Genomic DNA, 10,598 nt, shown 5'->3' with positions numbered 1-10,598 from the left:
GGTAGAGGATCCCGCTGACCTGCGGAGGATGCTTGAGTGCCAGGAGATTTACTTGGCCGCATCCTCTGCCAGATCAACTGGGAGAAATGTTCCGGACTCCTGGTGGGTCAGTGGCGGGTGGACTCCCTGCTGCAGGAGCTCAGGCCTTTTGCCTGGAGCATGACCCATCTCCTCTATCTGGGAGTCTGCCTTAGCCCCGACGAGGTAGCCTGGCCGGCGAACTGGCAAGAGCTGGAGGCCAAGGTCGCCGCTCGCATAGGGCGCTAGACAGGACAGCTCCCAGTGCTGTCCTACAGGGGTCGAGCGCTAGTCATAATCCAGCTCGTGGCCGCCATGTTGTGGTACTGGCTGGTCACTTTGAACCCTGCCCCTGCGTTTTTCACCAAGATACAGAAGAAGCTGGTGGACTTCTTCTGGAACAACAGGAAGCACTGGGTCTCTGCCGCGGTCTTGAGTCTCCCGTTTGGGGAGGGCGGTCAGTCGTTGGTGTGGATCAGCACCCAGCTCACGACATTCCTTCTTCAGACCCTGCAGAGATACCTTTACGTCAAGCCCCCTCCTAGGTGGCGTGCTCTGGCGACGTATTTCTTCCGCCAGCAGCATGGCCTTAACTACGACACGCAGCTCCTGTTTGTGAGCTTGGGGGGCGTCAGGACCGCGTTCCAGGAGCTGCCTGTCTTTTACAAGGAACTCACCAGGGTCTGGAACAAAGTCTCCTCCAAGCGCAGCTCTCCACCGGCTGGAGTGGCGGCTGTCCTGCAGGAGCCGCTGCTCGGGAATCATTAGCTCCACGACCGAGGTTTTAGGTTGCGGTCGGACGAGAGGGCTGTGGCTGGTGAGGTGACCAGGGTCAGGGACATGCTCGATGGCGGAGGAGTGGGCTGGATAACGCAAGACACGCTGGCGCGGCTCCTAAATTCCGCCAACGTCCGCTGCACGGCCAATGCCATCGAGTCGCTAAAAACAGCTCTGGGCCCTGACTCCATTAGGTGTGTCGAGGAGGCTCAAGCACGTGGGGAAATCCTGTCCGAACTGACCCCCTTCCAGACGGAATTCCTCATCAGCGCCAAACCCCGGAACCTCCCTTGGGAGCCGGTGCCTCACAACTTGAGCCGCCTCGATGAAATCCTCTCCGTGCTTTTCAGTTCCATGCGGAGGGGTTTCCTGTACGGGCTGCTCCTGCACACTCTCAATTTTGCCATCTTCTCCTGCCGTCCGGACACGCCATGGCATACCATCTTGCCGTCCGGAGGAGGCGGGGGTCCCCGATGGAGGGCACTCTACGCGGGAGTCCTCCCACTAATTATCGGGGACTTCGCCTGGAGGGTGGTGCACGGAGCAGTGCCATGAAATAAATTTTTAAGCTGGTTCACACACTCCCAGTCCGCCTGCAAGTTCTAAGGTCTGGAAGAGTCCGTGTTCCATGTTTTTATTGAATGCACGAGGTTGCAGCCCCTGTTTTATTATTTAAAGGGGCTGCTCCTGAAATTCTGGCTGCAGTTCAGTCCCACACTTCTGATCTTTGGGAACCCTGTGCGGAGGGGAGCGGGTAGGTCCGAGGGCCTCCTCGTAGGACTGCTCCTGGGCATGGCCAAGGGTGCCATCAGCCGGTCCAGGCAGCGGGCTGTCGAGGGGGTCGTTCAGCCCGACTGACTGCCTCTCTTCCATGCGTACATCCGCGCCAGGGTGTCCTTGGAGATGGAGCACGCGTCCTTCCGCGAGAGGTGGGCAACGGAGGGACTGGAGTGCATCATCACGCCCGGCAACCAAATTTTAACTTGATTTTATGTTTTAAAGTTTAAATTGATTTAATTGCCAGTGTTTTATTGACCCCCTCCCCTTTTATAGGGGGCACTTGGAGAAAAAAAATGATTTTAGTGCCCAAAAAAACGTTAAACTAAAACAAAAAACACAAACCCCCCCCCCAAAAAAAACACACAAAAAAGGGCCTTGAAAATGTTTGGTGTACCCCCCAGATCGGGGGTACACGATTTAATGATTTAATGTTTTAGTTTCCTCCCAAAAGAGTTCTGTGGACAAGTACTCCAAGGTCCCTGTGTTCATCTACACTATTAAGTGGCCTAACGCTTCATGTGTATACCCTTTCCTTATTAGCCCTCCCAAAGTGCATCACCTTACACTTGTCTGAATTAAATTCCATTTGCCACTGCTTTACCCAGTTAACCAGTAGATTGATATCCTCCTGCAATCCTTGACTTTCCTCTACATTATCAACAACACAGCGAATTTTTGTTTTGTCTGCAAATTCTTAATCATACTCCCTATATTCAAATCTAAATCGTTGATGTATACCACAAAAAGCAAGGGTCCCAGTACTGAGTCCTGCGGAATCCCACTGGAAACATCCATCCAGTTATAAAAATATCCATCAATCATTTCCCTTTGCTTCCTTCCTCCAAGCCAATTTTGGATCCAACTTGACACTTTGTCCTGTATCACATGGGCTTTAAACTTCATGACCAGTCTACCATGTGGGACCTTATCAAAAGCTTTGCTGAAGTCCATATATATTACATCATATGCACTACCCTCATCGACCCTCTTGGTTACCTCCTCAAGAAATTAAATTCAGGTTAGTCAGACACGATCTTCCCTTAACAAATCCGCGCTGACTGCCCCTAATTAAAACTTGCCTTTCCAAATGCAGATTTATCCTGTCTTTCAGGGTTTTTTCCAAGAATTTTCTCACCACTAAGGTTAGGGGGACAGGCATGTAATTACTCGGCCTATCCCTTTCTCCCTTCTTAAACAAGGGCACTACATTAGCAATCCTCCGCGACCATGCCCAGATCCAAAGAGGACTGGAAAATGATGGTCAAGGCCTCTACTATTTCCTCTTTTACTTCGCTCAACAGCCTGGGATGCATTTCATCCGGGCCTGGGGACTTATCAGCTTTCAAAGCTGCTAAACCCCTTAATACTTCCACTCTCACTATATTTACTTCATCCACAATATCACACTCCTCTGAGATAGCAGTATCTGCAATGCCTCTTTCCTTTGTGAAGACAGATGAAAGTTCGTTAAGAACACTCCGCAACATCTTCCACCTCCACCCAAAGATTACCCTCATGGTCTCTAATAGGCTCTCCCCTTTCTTTTGTTACCCTCTTATTCTTAATATTTTTCTAGAACATCTTATGTTTTTCCTTAATTTTACTGCCCAAGAATTTCTCGTGCTCTCTCTTAGCATTCCTAATATCCTTTTTAATTTTGCCTCTTAACTTTCTATATTCATCTAAAGATTCTAAAGTATTTAGCCGCTGATATATGACACAAGCGTGCCTTTTTTTCTGCATCCTCCCTCGACATCCAGGAGGCTCTAGAATTATTTTTCCCAGTCTTTTTCTTTAGGGGCCCGAGCCTTCCGGATTTCCTCCTTAAATGCCTCCCACTGTTCCGACAAGCATTTACCCACAAGTAGCTGTTTCCTGTCCACCATGGCCAAATCACTCCTTAACTTTGTAAAATTAGCTTTTCTCCAATTTGGAACTTTTGTTCCAGGCTTATTCTTGTCCTTATATATATCCAACTTGAATCTGACTGAATTATTGTCACTGGCACCCAAGTGCTCTCCCACTAAAACCCCTTCACCTGCCCAGCTTCATTCGCCAAAACAAAATCCAAGACCATCCCCTCTCGTTTTGAGCTTGCTGCAAACTGACTAAACACGTTCTCTTGAATGAATTTCACGAATTCCGCAGCCTCTATACCCTTCACACTAAATTTGTCCCAATGAACATTTGGATTGTTAAAATCCCCTACAATTACTACCCTATGGTTTTTGGACTTCACAGCAATTTGCCTATATTTGGCTCTTGTATCTCCCTCCCACTGTTTGGGGGTCTATAATACATGCCAAGCAGTGTGATCGCCCCTTTTTTATTTTTAAATTCTATCCATAAGGCCTGATTTGATGATCCCTCTAACATATCATCCCTCCTCACGTGTAATATTTTCTTTAATCAGTACCGCAACCATCCCTCCATCCCCCATTTTGCTCCCCTCCCTACCGTGTCTAAAAGTCCTGTAGCCAGGTATATTGATCTGCCAAACCTGCGCATTTTTCAACCATGTTTCTGTAACAACTATAATGTCATATTCCCAAGTGTCGACCTGTGCTCTTACCTCATCGGCCTTATTCGCTATACTCCTTGCATTGAAGTATATACCATTCAGCACAGGAAGACCTCCGTGTTTACTACATACTAAGCTCCGTTAACTTTGTCTTATAGATTCGCTTTCGAGATTATTGCTATCCAATTTCTGCTTAACTCCTTCCCTTTTGAATTCATTCTCAGGTTCACATCCCCCTGCCAAGCTAGTTTAAAATCTTCCAACAACACTAGCAAAACTCCTCGCGAGGATATTGGTCCCAGCGCTGTTGATATGCAACCCGTTCGGTTTGTACAGGTCCCATCTCCCCCAAAAGCAGTCCCAATGCCTCAAGAATTTAAAGCCCTCCCTCCCACACCAGCTTTCCAGCTGCGTGTTCATCTTCTCTATCCTTCTATTCTTATACTCATTAACATGTGGCACCGGTAGCAACCCGGAGATTACTACCTTTGAGGTCCTACTCCTCAATTTCCTTCCTAGCTCCCTGAATTCTTCCTATAGGACTTCATCCCTTATTTTACCTATGCCGTTGGTCCGATATGGAACACATCCTCGATCTGTTTACCCTCCCCCGACCCCCAAGGATGCCCTGCATCCGCTCTGTGACATCCTTAATCCTGACACCATTCGGGACTCACGTCGACGGCCGCAGAAACGCCTGTCTGTTCCCCTAACTATAGAATCCCCCATCACTAGGGCTCTTTTGTTCTTTGTCCCTCCCTCCTGTGCAGCTGAGCCACCCGTGGTGCGTAGGAATTGGCTCTGGCTGCACTCCCCAGAGGCACCATCGTCCTTACCGATATTCAGAAGTGAACATTGGTTTGAAAGTGAGATGGACTCACGGGGGTACTCTTGCGCTACCTGCATAGCACACTTACTACGTCGGGTGGTTACCCACTTCCTCTATACCTGCACATCTTTAAGCTGCGGGGTGAACACCTCCTGAAACGTGCGATGCACGTAGTTCTCAGCTTCGCGGATGCACCTTATTGATTCCACATGCTGCTCCAGCTCCAAAATGCGGAGCTCAAGGTGATGAAGCTGTAGACATCTCCTGCATACATGGTTGTCTAGACTGCGCAAAGCATCCAGGACTTCCAACATGACACGGGATGTGCACTCCACGGGTCTGAGCTGCACTGCCATCCCTCTAGTTAGCCTAATCTAGTTTAAAATCTATGTAAAAAAAAGAGAGGAGAGAGCTACTTACCAACTCATCCTACCGACCTCTGTGGCTTCCCGAACTCACTGACCTCTGTGGCCTCCCGACCTCCGAACTCCCAACCTAAAAGAAAGAAAGAGAGAATAGAGAGCTACTTACCAACTCAGCTCACCGACCTCAGCGGCCTCCAAACCCACGGTCCCCGAGCTCCCAACTCGCTGACATCACCAGGGCCTACCGACTCCCCGAGCTCACCAGGGCGTATCGACTTGCCGACCTTACCACGGCCGACCTATTCGCCAAGCTCACCAGGGCCGACCGACTCGCCGACCTCACCAGGGCCGACCGACTCGCCGACCTCACCAGGGCCTTGTATTGGTCAGGTGGGCAGAACAGTGGCAAATGGAATTCACACCATGGACATGTGAGGTAATGCATTTGGGTAGGGCTAACAAGGAAAGGGAATAGATAATAAATGGTAGGACATGGAGAAGTGTAGAGGAACAAAGGGAACTTGGAGTGCAAATCCACTGTTCCCTGAAGGTAGCACGGCAGGTAGATAAGGTGGTTAAGAAAGCATCTGGAATACTTGCCATTATTAGTCTAGGCATAGAATACAAGAGCAGGGAGAATATGCTTGATCTGTATAAAACACTAATTGGACGATAGCTAGAGGATTGCAGGCAGTTCTGGTCACCGCATTACAGGAAAGATGTGATTGCACTACAGCGGGTACAGAGGAGATTTACGAGAATATTGCCTAGACTGAAGAATTTTGGCTGTGAGGAAAGATTGGATAAGCAGGGGTTGTTTTCTTTTTAACAGAGGAGGCTGAGGGGAGACCTGATTGAGGTGTATGAAATTATGAGGGGCCTGTATAGATTGGATAGCAAGTACATGTTCCCTTAGCAGAGGAGTAAACAACCAGGAGGCATAGAATTAAAAGTAATTGTTAGGAAGTCTATAGGGGTAGTGGGGGTCTTGAACTCACTGCTTGAATGGGTGGCAGAGGCAGAAACACTCACCACATTTAAAAGTACTTGGATGTGCAGTTGAAGTGCCATAATCTGCAAGGATACGGACCAAGAGCTGAAAAGTGGGATTAGACTGGATAGGTCTTGGTCGGTCAGCACGGACACGGCGGGCCGAATGGTCTCCTTTCGTGTTGTAAATTTTTATGATTCTATGATATGATTAAGTACATTAGCGACCTCCTAATCTACCTTTCTGCTAACCGAGCCCAGGACCCAAGCTCGGGCTGAACTGATGAGTTCAACATCTTTGCAGAACTGTTCATTCAATCTTCACCCCGATTGATAGGTTGGAGGAGTGTTCTATTAACTTGTAAGAAACAGTGGGGAGAGAGACAGAGAAAAAGAAAGATAGGAGAATAAAGCAAGAAAGGGCAAGAAATAATGAGGGGGCGAAAGAAAGAACAAAAATAAAGAAAAGAATCAAAGGAGGAAATGCAAGGATGAAAGGAGGCAATAAAAGACGAGAAGGAAAGAGGTGAAGAAAAAAAAGGGGCAGCAAATCACCAGTGAGCAAATTCAGACAAGATGCTTATCAATAAATACCACAAAAACCACGTCGAAAACATCTGGGCACAAGATACGTTTAGTTGTCCAGTTTTCAAAGCCTTTCTGGCAAAGAAGGATGTGCTTTGGAACTGCACAGGCCGAGGGGTTTTCAAAGCAGCTAGTTTAACTGGAGCAAGTGTTTGTGCTCAGTGAGGTGTGGAGTTGTGAGCCCTGTTAATGGTTTCAGATTATTTCAATATATCAGAATTTTGTTTGCACCATTTTGACTCACAGTAACCATTCTATTGATTGGGGACAGTTTTTCTTTCTGAAGCAGCACCATCTTCCTTGGGCTTTGTGATAATATGTTCTAGAGTAGCATTTTGTTTATTCGCTAGAAAATATATCCTGTTGCATTCAGGCTGCCAGCCTTAATCTTGTAAATAAACTCTGGGCCATTCAGGAATGCATGCCTATTTGTTTCGTTTTAAATTTTTAATTGTTACGCACAATTTAAAAAGTGTATCAAATTTATTTTTCTTTTTTAATAGTGAATATGATCAGTTTAAGCTTCGAACGCAGGAAGTAACTGATCACATTGCTCAAATAAATAGTGAACGTCGACAAGTTCTGACAAAAACCCAGATGTTGTCAGAAAACTGTGAGAAAGAAGTGTGTGAATATCAGGTATGTAAGAGCAATAAGAAAAGGCTATAATTTGTAATAGGTAACTACACGATAACTTTTTAATTGAAGCTTACATTAGCAATCTGAAGACCAGCAGTAATTTGTATTAACTGACCAGCTGAGTACCTCCCTAATCAAAAATTGCAACACGCCATTTGAGAGAAATATTGTAGAGTGCAGGAGGGAATTGAAGCCAATGGTATTGCCCAAAATATATGTTACTGGTGTAGAGATTGGAGTTCTGTTTTCCTTTCTTGCTTTGATAGACTGTCAAAAAAATGTGGAATATATTTTAATTTGAAAAATTATCCTTTCTCTGTCTTCCATGTCCTAGATCGAGCTGTTTAAGAGCATTTTGGTAAATGCAACTTATTAGTTAGCTTTTCAGCACTGCAAAAGGTTAACTTTCTCAAAACTCTTTTTGCCCCAGTATTTAGCTTTTTAATTGTAGCTGGGATACTCTAGTATCACAGTGGTTTAACAATTAGCTTCAATATTAATATTGAAGCCTTTCCTATTACTAAGCTAATAAATTTGCTACTGCGATCATCACTTTTAACGGAAATGAGATGTTCCTATTTAATGTTTTAATTTGAAACCCGAGTTCTAAAATTAAGGATTCATTTCAATTTTATTCATGTAGATGAGAGAGTGTAGTCATTGCAGACCAGCAGACAGACTGTAGTGCCATACAGAGTCTTTGCTGGCCTCATAAAAATGACCTTTCTCCTAATAGCCACTTGGAATATACTGATAGTATTTGTTTTTTAATGCGTTATGGGATATGGGCTTCGCTGGCAAGGCCAGCATTTATTGGTCATCACTAGTTGCCCTTGAGTAGGTGGAGGTGAGCCACCTTCTTGAACCACTGCAGTCTTTGTGGTGAAGGTATTCCCATAGTGCTGTTAAGGAGGGAGTTCTAGGATTTTGACCCAGCGACGATGAAGGAATGGCAATATATTGCCAAGTCAGAATGGTATGTAACTTGGAGGGGATGTTGCAGGTGATGGTGCTGCCATGCGCCTGCTGCCCTTGTCCTTCTAGGTTTTAGAGGTCATGGGTTTGTGAGGTGCTACCGAGGAAGCTTTGGTGAGTTACCGCAATGAATCTTGTAGATGGTACACACTGCAGCCACGATGCACTTGTCTGAGAACTACTTCATTCTCATTCACTTTCATACTCCTGCAGTAATATTATAGAGGATTGAATTCAAAAACAGACACATGTGGCTCCCTGGTGCATGCTTTGCAAATAAATCTGGAGAGGAGGGAGATGCAACATAAATCAGTTTTTGAACCAGCCTCTCCATGGGGCTTCTATCTAGAATCTGCAGCACAGAAACCGACTATTCTGCCCAACTGGTATATGCCAGTGTTTATAACCCACGCGAGCCTCCGCCCATTCCAATTACTTCTTCTCATCCTGAACTTGTATCCCTCTATTCCGTTCTCCCTTATGCATCAAGCTCCTTTTAAATGCATCAATGCTATCCATTCAACTATCTCATGTGGCAGCGAGTTCCATATTCTTGCACCATGCAGAAATAAATTACTACTAAGCTTTTTTTGACATATCAATGGTTAACTTTATTTATGCCGCCTTATTCTAGACTCGCCTAGTGGAAACCGTTTCTCCACATCAAACTCTTCATAATTTTAAAGACCTCTTTAAGGGTCCTCTTGGTGTTCTCTTTTCATTAGAAAATAGCCACCGCCTGTGCAAACTTTCCTGATAGTTGCAGCCTCTCAATTCTGATAACATCCTTGTAATTTATTCTGCACCTTCTCCCATGCTTCAATATCTTTTTTGTAGCATGGGGACCAGGACTACACTTTTCTGACTAAACATTCGACTGCAGTGTACAGGTTGTACCCTCAGTCCGGCACACACTGGTTCTTATCTGAACGCAGCACTTTAAACTGCTCGGCCATCCAAACACTTGGATCAAGTCGTCCACGTGTCTGAATTTCCCACAGGGGCCCAAAGAAGGTTTCCACTCATTCTTGTCCCCGTAATCGATGAGCGAAGGCTTAGTGGCCAAGATAAATTTCGGTTTTGTTTACTTGAGCATATGTTGCGTGTATGTAGAAGAGACTCTTCAGCCCATAGTGAGGCGTGGGTACGCATCCCACTTTTATACAGAGCTTCCAGGTATTCATAATGAATGTCCTACCCTTTATTATGAAAAAGTACAACTGAGAGTGGACAAGTTCCATCCTTGTTGGAGCAATCTGAAGCTTTAAGTCACTGATACCCTGGTTTAAAATGTTTTGCAACATGTGCTTGCATCACTCGCTATGCTACAATCGGTTCGTGCATTAAATGAAAGGTTGATGGTTAGAGGCCAGCCAGGGATGAAGACTTCAACAGTTATTCCCCTCCCCACCCGCCCCGAGAAATCAGTACCCCACAGTTTCCGGTATATATCTATTTTACACATATATATGCATCTCTTTTATAAAAGATAATCATTGAATTGAACAACATCAATTAATCCATAAAATTATTTTGTAAATCTTCAGCCATTTATTTTGCCTTGAGCATGAGAGCCACTTTTATCCCGATCTCATTGGGTTTAAGTTTTGTACAAATGAAGAACCATGGTGGGGGGTTAAGCAGAGGTTTCTGTAGTGCAGCGGTTAAAAAGTTCGCCACACACGCGAAAGGTCCCCAGTTCGAACTCTGGCAATGACATTATTTTAGAGAATATTTTTGCAGTGAAATAAATTGAACAAAAGTAGCCCCACGTTCCATGTCTTATGAGCAAGGAACATTTTAAACTAATCTCCTAAAATACAGAGTGTGTAAAGTCAGATAGGGGATAATATTTCTTCAATGATTTAAGCTCCTTAAATGATTAAAGTTCAATTATTGAAGTTTCGACAGTTCCTCAGTAACCATTCTGTAAAACAACGGTGTCGGTTAATGAATGGTGAGTCAAGCATTTAATCATGCTGCTTCCTGCATAGTTTAAGTAGTTGTATGTATTTATTTGAAAAGATTTTGAATTAAAAAGTTACTTTCCGAACTCAGGCTGCCTCTGTGAGCGCCGAACCACTAAGCAAACAGGAAACACATTAAATACTTTAATTCC

General features: G+C 45.2%; 1 pseudogene; it reads right to left on the bottom strand.

Moving 5' to 3' along the window:
* Positions 1 to 290: 290 nt before the first annotated feature.
* LOC139275636 (kinetochore protein Nuf2-B-like) overlaps positions 291 to 10,598 on the bottom strand; it is a 71,646-nt pseudogene continuing 61,338 nt past the window's right edge.

The sequence above is a fragment of the Pristiophorus japonicus genome, chromosome 11 (assembly GCF_044704955.1).
Source record: "Pristiophorus japonicus isolate sPriJap1 chromosome 11, sPriJap1.hap1, whole genome shotgun sequence".
Lineage (NCBI taxonomy): Eukaryota > Metazoa > Chordata > Chondrichthyes > Pristiophoridae > Pristiophorus > Pristiophorus japonicus.
The sequence above is the reverse complement of the archived record's forward strand: the minus strand, read 5'-3'. Positions and strand labels throughout refer to the sequence as shown.